Below are 13,065 nucleotides of genomic sequence, written 5' to 3' on the forward strand. Positions count from 1 at the left end.
GTAACTTTTCCCGAGGGCATGCAGCTTTACTGTATGGTTAGATGACGATGGCGTCCTTTTGGGTAAAATATTCCAGAGGTAAAATAGTCCCCCATTCGGATCTACGGGCGGGGACTACTCAGGAGGACGTTGTTATCAGCAGGAAGAAAACTGGCGTTCTACAGATCGGAGCGTGGAATGTCAGATTCCTTAATCGAGCAGGTAGGTTAGAAAATTTAGAAAGGGAAATGGATAGGTTAAAGTTAGATATAGTGGGAATTAGTGAAGTTCGGTGGCAGGAGGAACAAGACTTTTGCTCAGGTGAATACAGGGTTATAAATACAAAATCAAATATGGGTAATGCAGGAGTAGGTTTAATAATGAATAAAAAAATAGGAGTGTGGGTAAGCTACTACAAACAGCATAGTGAACACATTATTGTAGCCAAGATAGACACAAAGCCCACGCCTACTGCAGTAGTACAAGTTTATATGCCAAGTAGCTCTGCAGATGATGAAGAAATTGATGAAATGTATGATGAGATAAAAGAAATTATTCAGATAGTGAAAGGGGACGAAAATTTAATAGTCATGGGTGACTGGAATTCGAGAGTAGGGAAAGGGAGAGAAGGAAACATAGTAGGTGAATACGGGTTGGGGGTAAGAAATGAAAGAGGAAGCCATCTAGTTGAATTTTGCACAGAGCATAAATTAATCATAGCTAACACTTGGTTCAAGAATCATGAAAGAAGGTTGTATACATGGAAGAACCCTGGAGATAATAAAAGGTATCAGATAGATTACATGCTGGTAAGACAGAGATTTAGGAACCAGGTTTTAAATTGTAAGACATTTCCAGGGGCAGATGTGGACTCTGAAAACAATCTATTGGTTATGAATTGTAGATTAAAACTGATGAAACTGCAGAAAGGTGGGAATTTAAGGAGATGGCACCTGCATAAACCGACTAAACCAGACGTTGCTGAGAGTTTCAGGGAGAGCATAAGGGAACAATTGACAGGAATGAGGGAAAGATATACAGTAGAAGAAGAATGGGTAGCTCTGAGGGATGAAGTAGTGAAGGCAGCAGAGGATCAAGTAGGTAAAAAGACGAGGGCTATTAGAAATCCTTGGGTAACAGAAGAATTATTGAATTTAATTGATGAAAGGAGAAAATATAAAAATGCAGTAAATGAAGCAGGCAAAAAGGAATGCAAACGTCTCAAAAAAGAGATCGACAAAACTGCTAAGCAGGGATGGTTAGAGGACAAGTGTAAGGATGTAGAGGCTTGTCTCACTAGGGGTAAGATAGATACTGCCTACAGGATAATTAAAGAGACCTTTGGAGAAAAGAGAACCACTTGTATGAATATCAAGAGCTCGGATGGAAATCCAGTCCTAACCAAAGAAGGTGTAACGGAACTGAAATGATGGTGGGCTGACAGTAATTTGGAGCCCGCGCGTCGGAAAAGGGCCCGCTGGTGTGAGACTGCCAGGGAGTGCACCCTGATGCCATCTATTGGCGAAACTGGGAATTAGCGCTGCCTCTCAGACAATGCACTAAGCTCTCGGAGTCAAATGTATTCTTTTTCTTGGTAATTATAAGTTATTACTGTATGATTTAATGTTATAAAGCGCTAGTAGTAAATTATTATGACTGGTATGAACTCCAGGGTAATAAATATAAATATTCTTAAATACTAAATGATTTCGGTGAAAAGGTGGTAGGGGAACGCCCCCACTCTTGGTGATACGAACGTAGCTAGAGGTAGCTGGAGACACAGGGACGGAACAATGGAATGGCCTGGGGAGTGTTGACGTGATCGGACGTGCGTAACTGTGCTCACGCAAAAGTGATTCGGCAACAGCGAAGAGGCGAATATCGTCGCCGTTTGTGGAGTAGAATGCGACGAATGGTTGTCGAAGCCGTCTCTATGCCACTGGGGCTAATTGTAAGAGTTCCTGCGCCCAGATTTTATGGCGGACGTGCAGTAGCTTATACGAGTGCTACAGCTCGTAGTTCCAGCCGCCATTAAGGGCATGAGGCGTGAAGAGCTGCGTTAGCCACATGCATCTCACCACCAGCACCGACACGTCTACCCAAGTCAAGACTGCTTGCAATTGTTAAGTCGAACTTTGTATACATGTAAAAGGAGAATACCAGTTTTCTTTTGTGCAAGTGCAGAAGACAGAATATAGTAATGAGTAAAATTACGATGCATGTTGTTCATTGTAAAGTGTAGTAACCTGAAACATAGTGTAGTGAAATCAGACTGAGGCCACCATCGCCTCTTTCATTTACAGTTCTTTTAGGTGTAGAATACTTTAGCGTATAAGAATGTTGAAAAGAGCAATGGTCACACCAGAATGAGTCGCCTATTTATAGTTACTAAAATTTTTCTGAGTAACCTTTCAAGTAAAGTCACTTAACTAATTCTATATCAATTGTCCAAAGAGTAATATACAAAATCATTAAATAAGTTGAAGGATAGAATTTTGTTAACCTAAGTTGCTTAAATTGTCTTGGTGGTAATTACCAAGAAAACTCACAGAAATTGAGAGAGTATTTGCTTGGTAGAATCACCTAGAATGATCAGAAATAGTAATATTCAGAATTAAGTTTAAATTCAACTCAAGCTGTTTCACTTTGAAACGAGCCAAAAAATTGATTTGTTCTTTTGCTCCTTCAGAGCTGGCGACCGTAGTTATAATTATTTTCAGGAGGATTCGACGGTAAGTCTGCTGCTCTCGTCGTGCTGATAGGATTATCCACTGCTGCTAGCAGTGGTGATTGGATACATAAGCTCACTACCAAGTTAAGTGGGTCAGGTAGGCAGTGTTACCGTGTGAACTGTAGGGCACTGTAGCCCGTGGATCGAACCCGTTCAATCATCGCAGCTCTTTGGGAAATAGTCCGGTTAGGAGTGTACTAATCCAATAGGTAAATACTGGCGAGTAACGGTCAAAAATGTATACGCAAGTGAATTTAGCAAGGTCCATGTAGCACCTAGTTAATGTGGTGCAATGGCGAGGGTAGGAGTGGAGTAAAAGTGAGCTGAGCTTGTGGCAGCTGTGCTGTCTTCAAAGATTAATAACGTGAATTCACTACTACCTCTTACCATTAGGGCTGAGCTATTTACGGTTAAAATACGTAGCAGTAAGCGCAAAGGCGTGACAGCTACAAGTCCGTATTGGCTTTATACATACGGAAGTAGGAAGCGGGTCATTCCATCAGTGGAGGGGTTAAAACAACCGAGTCAGTTGAGAACATACCCCATTTACTGATGGAAAGATTCGGCGGTTCGGTCGCATGTGGCGACCGTGACAGGACTTACCAAGTTTGTAGAATAATGGCTACAATAAAAGTGTTTTAGATAAACTTGTAGTTTCAAGAAAATTTTAAATTTAAAATTTTGTTGTAGACAGATATACCACAATTGGTAAGTTCAAGACGACAACCTGCAAAGCAGCAAAAGAAAGTCGAATAGTAGGAGTTAAACAAGTAATACTTGGTTTAATAAATATTTCTATTAGGCACGAAATTCAGCAGCATAAGATGGAGTCGAATAGTAACAAGCAAGACGAAAACATTACAAGGTCAGATCCAGAATTAGGGACCATAGATACTGTTGTAGGGTTGGAAAATCTTATAGATGAATCCACACCCACAAGACAGGAGGAACGGGAAGTGAAACCAAAGGTAGTGAAAAGTGAACCCAATGTATCTGTGGATGCAAGTCACAAGGGAGAGGATATGGAATTAACAAGTTTGTTAAATAGGATGATGGCGCAAATTCGAGAAGGGAATGCTAGTTAGAAAGCAGAAATGGCTAGCCATATATCCCAATTGGATGAAAACCTATCTGGTAAAATAAAAGTCAATTTAGATATTTTGAATACGCAAAGCCAGCGTATCACAGAGGTAAACAAATCAGTAAATAGCATTAGGGCTGAAATAACAAATGTTCGGAGAAAAGTCACAGAAATAGAGAAAAGATTTGATACCGAAATTCAGAGAATAGAGAAATCAGTGGAACCTTTGGTTAGTGAAAAATTAGAACCGATAATTGAAAGTAAATTACAGGTCATAGTACCAGTTGTAAAGAAAGAGATTGTTAAAGAAACGGCAGCTGATATTGAAACACTGCGCAATACCATGTTGAGTTTTGATGCATGTGTGCAGGAACAGGAAAATACACTGCGTAATGAGATAAAATTGTTAAGTCAGCAAGTTCAGAATCAGACGTTTCTTAACTGTAGTGGTATCCCATTGGTAATGCAAAAATCGGAAATACTGAGTAGGGAGGAAAAATACGATCCTCAAAAGAAACAAGGTGGATGGCATCCAATGGATTTTATAAAAAATTGTGAACGTGTCTTACCAACAGACATGTCGGATAAAGAAAAAATTAATTTAGTAATAGACGCTTTAGCAGGTCATGCTAAACGTTGGGGATTGAATTTGGATATCGACAATTTGAAGTTTACAGACTTCATAGAAAAGTTCCTTTAGGAATTCTGGAGCACACCACAGAGAGATAGGTTGTGGAGAGAATTCGTTGTCGCCAGAATGCCAGAACATGGGCGTGGGCTCATGAAAGAATACTGTGAAGGATGGTTCAAGTGTTTGGAGTATCTTAAAGATCGTAGATCAGAATCGGAGATAGTGTGGGAGTTGTGGAAAAAGCTACCTGACGATTCAAAGCGGTATGTAGGAGGCACTCATCGAACATTCGATGAATTTTTAGAAAAAATCGAGAATGAAGATAGGTGGCGTGAAACTAGAGAGTTTCGAGGTTTCAGAAATCAGAATGGAATAGTAAAAGGTGGTAAGAATGAACCGCAAATTAACATGATGAGAGGAAGAGGTCGAGGAGGTAACTCTCAGCGAGGGAGAGGACACTATCAGGGAAACGGGATGCATTATCAAAATCAGGAAAACTAAATACCGCGCAGGTCAAGGGCCTAACGCGCGCGGAAAGAAAGAAATGGCCCAAATATAGGGAAGATCGGAGTAGTCAGTACTATAGTAGGATAGTGCGTCGTTCGCCTGAAGAGCAGTTACATAAACGAAACTTTGCGAAGTATAATGCAGGGATACAAACAGAGGAGAGAGAGCAGAGAGGAATTATTAAGGGAAATGAAGTAGGAAAAGAATATCGGTCGGATGTGAATGCTCACGTGAATGAAATAAGTACAATTCGAGGTCAGAGTGACGAATTGATGAAGGAAGAGTCAGAGAAGGCGTTGTTTGTCGGTAGGGATGGCAACTGTGCAGAGAGGCAGGGGCAAGGTAGGAGTGATGTGACTTATGGTAAAAGGTTCGTACGAATAGTCGACGAATCGCATCGAGAAGTAATTAAAGAGGAAAGGGTGGATAAGAAAAAGGGGCATAGTGCAGAGACGCATGCCGATTCAGAAATTACCTCGTATGCAAAATATGTACATCAGTTCAAAAGCCAGCCAGCACAATTAGAAAGACCTTCCACTCAAGTGATTAATTTGGACCCGAATATGACAGTGTTAGAGAGCCATACCGATTATGATGTGTACCTAGTGACAGCAAGAGTACATGACTGTGATGAAGATTCTTTTAGAGAAATTAGAGAAAGTGTATCTAACCAAGAGAAAGAGTGTTGTGATCCCTGTAGTACTGAAGCAAATGAGTTGAGTGAGACTGGAATTCCATTAGTAGGGGAAAATAATGAAAGTAAGAGTGGCGAATGCACTATCCAACAAAGGGAAAGTAGAGAGATGGATTATAATTTGCAAGAATTATTTGAATCCGAAGAAGGTCATATTTCTAAGGAGGAGGAATTATCGTCAGAATCATCAGAAAGCATCCAGGGAGAAAAAGAAGTAGAGGAAGTTTCCGATCCCGCAACCGAGAGTTCAGGCATGACAGATTCGAATGAGAACGAGATGGCATTAAAGAGCCTAGACGAAGGACTACTGGAAAAGTGGTGAAAGAATTTAGGATGAAAAGGAGAAAGAAACCTCCAGATGGAATGGTCAGTATAAAAACCGGAAAAATAATATGGCAAGACTTGGCTGTGGAAAAGGATTTATTATGGGAAGATAAAGAAAGTATGAAAGAGGACAATAGGATGCAAACAATCCTACCCATTAATGTATGTGGGTACGATTTATATGTATTGTTGGATACGGGTGCTCAAATAAGTGCTATTTCGCACGCATTTTTTGAGATGATCAAAGAGCAACGAGGAGTAGTCATGATGCCAGTAACAGGTGTTAAAGTGATAGGGGCGACAGGGAAATGTAGTAAACCTGTTAAACATCAAGTGATGATGGAATTTAAGATAAAAAACAAGCTATTTTCGAATGCATTTTTAGTAGTTCCAGAGCTCAGTGCCGAGATCATTTTAGGCATTGACTGGTTAATAAAACAGAAAGTAATTATAGATTGTGACAAAGGGATAATAGTTTGTAAAGTTGATAGTGCGGTATTAGAAATACCATTTGAATCATCTAGAGTAATGGAAGAGAACCAGCTGAGATGGGTAGAATTAGGAGATGATCATGATTCAAGAATAGGTCAAAAATTCGATTGGTTTCTGGTGAGGCAGATAGTTGAAGATGGAAATAAGGAGACACTCCTTCGAAATGTAGTGGATAAAACGGAAGGATTATCTGATGCCCAAAGGGAGGATCTATGGCAAATTCTGAAAGAAAATCAGGAGGTATTTTCGGACAAACCGGGACGAGTGATAAATTATGAGTACTGCATGGAGGTAGAGGAGCATGAACCTTTCTTTAAACCACCATATAATGTACCCTTGTCTAAGAAAGAAGCAGTTCAAAAAGAAATAGATAAAATGGTTTCATGTGGGGTCAATGAACGGAGTTCTAGCCCATATTATAACCCACTGGTGATAGTAGGTAAGAAGGATGGAAGTGTACGAATAGTGATAGATGCTCGTACTCTGAATAAAGTAGTGAAGAGGGAGTTAGATCGTCCAGAGAACATAGATAATTTATTTCAGAAGTTTAATGGTGTAAAGTACATGACTAGTTTAGACCTAACTGCAGGATACTGGCAAATCCCATTAAGTGAGGAGTCTAGGAAGTACACGGCATTTTTATTCAATGGCAAATGCTACCATTTCACAGTGGTACCATTTGGCCTAAATACTTCCGTTTCAGTGTTCATTCGGGCTTTAGACAAAATTTTACGGAGTGAACTTAGTTCGCTAATCACGGTTTATGTAGATGATCTGTTAATTGCTACAAGGACATGGGAAGAGCACATGGAGTTATGCGACAGGGTGTTCAAAGCTTCAATTAAAGGAGGAATGACCCTGAACCTGAAAAAATGCGAGTTTGTGAAGAAAGAAATAAAGTTTTTAGGTCACATAGTAACACCAGAGGGAATTGGAAAGGATCCCGATAAAGTCAAAGCAATAAGAAATTGTCCGGCTCCCAAGAATAAAAAACAACTAAAGTCGTTTATAGGACTTTGTTCCTTTTATCGTAAGTATGTGGATGATCAGGTGTTCAATAGCCCACATCTGAACAACCTACTTAAGAAGAACAGTGTGTATATATGGACTGAGGAATGTGAAACAGCATTCAACCGGCTAAAAGACAATTTGGCTAAAAACATAAAGTTATGGCACCCTGACCTGTGTGAACCATTCCACATGGCAACAGATAGTTCAGATTATGGATTGGGAGTATCCATATTTCAGGAGGTAATGATAGATGGGGAAAAAACTCATAGACAAATAGCATTTGCGAGTAGAACCATGTCTAAGTACGAAAGAAACTATATGGTTTCAGAGAAGGAGGCTTTAGCTATAGTATGGGGTTTTAGGAAATTTCAACTTTTCTTATGGGGACATAAGACTGTGGTCCATACGGACCACAAAGCTTTAATATTTTTGAAGGACTGCAGATTGTTACATAACAGGTTGACCAGATGGGCGCTGTTTTTACAACAATTTGATATAGAGATCAAGTATGTTAAAGGGAAAGAACATGCAGTACCGGATGATTTGTCGAGATTACCGGAAGGATGTGAGACACTAGAAAGTCTAAAGAATAGGGAAGATGTTTTTGAGGTGAATTACTTCAAAAAAGCGGAAGGAAGAGAAAAAATTAGGGAAATATGTCGGAATATGCGAAGATATCAAAGTGATGATGATGCACTCAAGTCGGTAAAAGTCAAGTTTGACAATCTGGACGCAACTAACATAAGGGCTTCATATAAAATACATAAAGGTGTACTGTATCTTCAAAGATTAAATAATCCAGGGAAGTGGAGAGTATGTTGGCCGGAACAACACACTGAAGTGCTGATAGATTATGTTCACTTGGCATATGGCCATTGTGGTGCACGGAAGTGTACCGATAAGTTAGATGAATGCATTACCTTTAACAACATGGCACGAAGGGTAGCACAGAGGATAAGATCTTGTGATCTATGCCAAAAGGCGAAAGTAACAAATGCAACTAATCAAGGGCCCATGCAATCAATAAAACCTGATGAAGTATTAGAAATAGTAGCAGTAGATATCTTTGGACCATTACCGAAAACTATGGGGGGTTTTGTGTACATATTTGTAGCAGTTGAACTTTTCTCAAAGTATATAAAGCTATATCCCTTGAGAAAAGCTACTGCCAGAGCTGTGTATGATAAAATGGTGTGTGATTATTTTGTGAAAGTAGGGAAGCCAAAGAGAATACTATCAGGTAATGGTGTTCAGTTTTGCTCAAAAATGTGGAAGGATGGGATAACTGAGAAACAGGTAGAAGTGGTACATATCTCAGCTTATCACCCATCAAGCAATCCAGCAGAAAGATATATGCGTGAGATAGGTCGGTTATTTAGGACGTACTGCCATAGCAACCACAAGAAGTGGGGCATGTATGTGAGTGAATTCGAAGAAATCATGAATTCATTAACAAACGAGAGCACTGGATTTACTCCAGAAGAAATCCTGAAAAAGACGAGAAGTAAAAGTCTAGTAGAAGACCTACTAGAATTTCCAGATAGAGTTGAATTAGATTATGATAGTAAAAAGAACTTAGTAAAAGACAAGATGAGAAAACAAGCAGATGCGAGAATTCGTCGTCATGACGAAAAAGTAAGGAATCCTAAATTCAAAATAGGTGATCTCGTTCTTGTAAAAACACATGAAAAGTCAAGTGAAATTAATAACGAGATCAGCAAATTTAAATATATATATAATGGACCATTTAAAATAGTGTCCATACCCAATGTGAATGCTTTTTATTTAGAGTACCCATTAACAGGCAAACGCCTGGGAGTAAGAAACATAGTGGATCTCAAAAGGTATGAACTACGAATTCTACCAGATTGAAAATAAATATATAAATAAATATTAAAGTAAACCAATATGTAAATAGTTTTGTTTCTTTTGTTCTATGTGAAAGGTAAATGTTCACTAAAATATGTTGCAGTATTCTAATGAAACTTCTAGTTTAAGTAGAGACTAAACAGACTGGGAAAGACTGAGCTTCTAAGAAAGCCTTAATAGATGTGCAAATAAGTGTTGTGGAAGAGGTAGAAAAGTGAGGAGGTAAAGTGAAAAGGACGGGCTATAAAATAATAGGCGCATAACGTGTGTTTTACTTGCCTGAGACAAAAGAAGTGTATTTAAAATTTTTGTAAAAAAGATGTTTAAAGTGTACTGTGTTCAGAAGTAAGAAAACTGGAAAGAATATATGTAAATCATTTATGTAATGTTTAGCAGGAAAGATAGAAAGAATTGGTGTTTAATTTTAAATATGTAATATAAGTACCGAGGTGTATCAGTAAGAAAGGGAAAACCCTTGGTAAAAAGCTTAACGAAAATTTCAGATTCATTATAGGAGAGACTTCTTATTGAATTATCACTGTTAGATACTTCAATAAGAAGTGGGGCATGTGTAACGGAACTGAAATGATGGCGGGCTGACAGTAATTTGGAGCCCGCGCATCGGAAACAGGCGCGCTGGTGTGAGACTGCCAGGGAGTGCACCCTGATGCCATCTATTAGCGAAACTGGGAATTAGCGCTGCCTCTCAGACAATGCACTAAGCTCTCGGAGTCAAATGTATTCTTTTTCTTGGTAATTATAAGTTATTACTGTATGATTTAATGTTATAAAGCGCTAGTAGTAAATTATTATGACTGGTATGAACTCCAGGGTAATAAATATAAATATTCTTAAATACTAAATGATTTCGGTGAAAAGGTGGTAGGGGAACGCCCCCACTCTTGGTGATACGAACGTAGCTAGAGGTAGCTGGAGACACAGGGACGGAACAATGGAATGGCCTGGGGAGTGTTGACATGATCGGACGTGCGTAACTTTGCTCACGCAAAAGTGATTGCGCAACAGCGAAGAGGCGAATATCGTCGCCGTTTGTGGAGTAGAACGCGACGAATGGTTGTCGAAGCCGTCTCTATGCCACTGGGGCTAATTGCAAGAGTTCCTGCGCCCAGATTTTATGGCGGACGTGCAGTAGCTTATATGAGTGCTACAGCTCGTAGTTCCAGCCGCCATTAAGGGCATGAGGCGTGAAGAGCTGCGTTAGCCACATGCATCTCACCACCAGCACCGACACGTCTACCCAAGGCCAGACTGCTTGCAATTGTTAAGTCGAACTTTGTATACATGTAAAAGGAGAATACCAGTTTTCTTTTGTGCAAGTGCAGAAGACAGAATATAGTAATGAGTAAAATTACGACGCATGTTGTTCATTGTAAAGTGTAGTAACCTGAAACATAGTGTAGTGAAATCAGACTGAGGCCACCATCGCATCTTTCATTTACAATTCTTTTGGGTGTAGAATACTTTAGCATATAAGAATGTTGAAAAGAGCAATGGTCACACCAGAATGAGTCGCCTATTTATAGTTACTTAAATTTTTCTGAGTAACCTTTCAAGTAAAGTCACTTAACTAATTCTATATCAATTGTCCAAAGAGTAATATCCAAAATCATTAAATAAGTTGAAGGATAGAATTTTGTTAACCTAAGTTGCTTAAATTGTCTTGGTGGTAGTTACCAAGAATACTCACAGAAATTGAGAGAGTATTTGCTTGGCAGAATCACCTAGAATGATCAGAAATAGTAATATTCAGAATTAAGTTTAAATTCAACTCAAGCTGTTTCACTTTGAAACGAGCCAAAAAATTGATTTATTCTTTTGCTCCTTCAGAGCTGGCGACCGTAGTTATAAGTATTTTCAGGAGGATTCGACGGTAAGTCTGCTGCTCTCGTCGTGCTGATCGGATTACCCACTGCTGCTAGCAGTGGTGATTGGATACATAAGCTCACTACCAAGTTAAGTGGGTCAGGTAGGCAGTGTTACCGTGTGAACTGTAGGGCACTGTAGGCCGTGGATCGAACCCGTTCAATCATCACAGCTCTTTGGGAAATAGTCCGGTTAGGAGTGTACTAATCCAATAGGTAAATACTGGCGAGTAACGGTCAAAAATGTATTTGCAAGTGAATTTAGCAAGGTCCATGTAGCACCTAGTTAATGTGGAGCAATGGCGAGGGTAGGAGTGGAGTAAAAGTGAGCTGAGCTTGTGGCAGCTGTGCTGTCTTCAAAGATTAATAACGTGAATTCACTACTACCTCTTACCATTAGGGCTGAGCTATTTACGGTTAAAATACGTAGCAGTAAGCGCAAAGGCGTGACAGCTACAAGTCCGTATTGGCTTTATACATACGGAAGTAGGAAGCGGGTCATTCCGTCAGTGGAGGGGTTAAAACAACCGAGTCAGTTGAGAACATACCCCATTTACTGATGGAAAGATTCGGCGGTTCGGTCGCAAAGGGAAAGCAGAATGTTGGAAGGAGTATATAGAAGGTCTATACAAGGGTGATGTACTTGAGGACAATATTATAGGAATGGAAGAGAATGCAGATGATGATGAAATGGGAGATACGATACTGCGTGAAGAGTTTTACAGAGCACTGAAAGACTTGAGCCGAAACAAGGCCCTGGGAGTAGACAACATTCCATTAGAACTACTGACAGCCTTCGGCGAGCCAGTCCTGACAAAACTCTACCATCTGGTGAGCAAGATGTAGGGGACAGGCGAAGCACCCTCAGACTTCAGGAAGTATATAATAATTCGAATCCCATAGAAAGCAGGGGAAGATCAGTTTGGATTCCGTAGAAATGTTGGAACACGTGAGGCAATACTAACCTTACGACTTATCTTAGAAGGAGGATTAAGAAAAGGCAAACCTACGTTTCTAACATTTGTAGACTTAGAGAAAGCTTTTGACAAGGTTAAATGGAATACTCTTTTTCAAATTCTGAAGGTGGCAGAGGAAAAATACAGGGAGCGAAAGGCTATTTACAATTTGTACAGAAACCAGATGGCAGGTATAAGAGTCGAGGGGCATGAAAGGGAAGCAGTGGTTGGGAAAGGAGTGAGACTGGGTTGTAGCCTCTCCCCAATGTTATTCAATCTGTATTGATGGTTTTATGCTTCTTGTCTACGTCAACATTTACACCACATCCATCTCTCATTAGCCTATCCTTTCGATATACGCTTGAATTTTTTCCACAAATCTCACTGCTCTGCGGTTCGGCAGTAACCAGTTATCTGGACCTAATATTACACGTGTTTTACCGCTTTTTAAAGGCGCATCGAACTCGGCCACTTTGTTAAGAATTCTTCGGCAATTAACCTACGTGTGTTTGAAAAGAGGGACAATACAAGTAGACAACCCAAACACAAGGAAAGGTAGCTGTTCCGTAGGGGAAACCACACAGTAGTCAAGATACCTTAATATTAATGTCCTACAGCCTCCACACCCTAAGGCATCACAGCGGACTTATCCTCAATCGTCATAAGTATAGAATGGTCTGAAATTGAAACAGTAGGTATAGTCAGCTAGTCAGGCACCATATGTAGTGTTGCCAGAATTACATCTTTATCTCTCATACCATGCATCGTTGCCAGATTTCCACCTTCCCTGTTCCCCCCTCCTCCTCCTCATCCTATAACATAGGCAAATTGCTCCATGTATTAAATGGCGACAAATTCAAAAAAGGGAGCTAAGCTAAAAGATGGCGAGAAATTCAAAAGTAGTGCT

Source organism: Schistocerca americana, chromosome 11 (genome assembly GCF_021461395.2).
Source record: "Schistocerca americana isolate TAMUIC-IGC-003095 chromosome 11, iqSchAmer2.1, whole genome shotgun sequence".
NCBI classification, from domain to species: domain Eukaryota; kingdom Metazoa; phylum Arthropoda; class Insecta; order Orthoptera; family Acrididae; genus Schistocerca; species Schistocerca americana.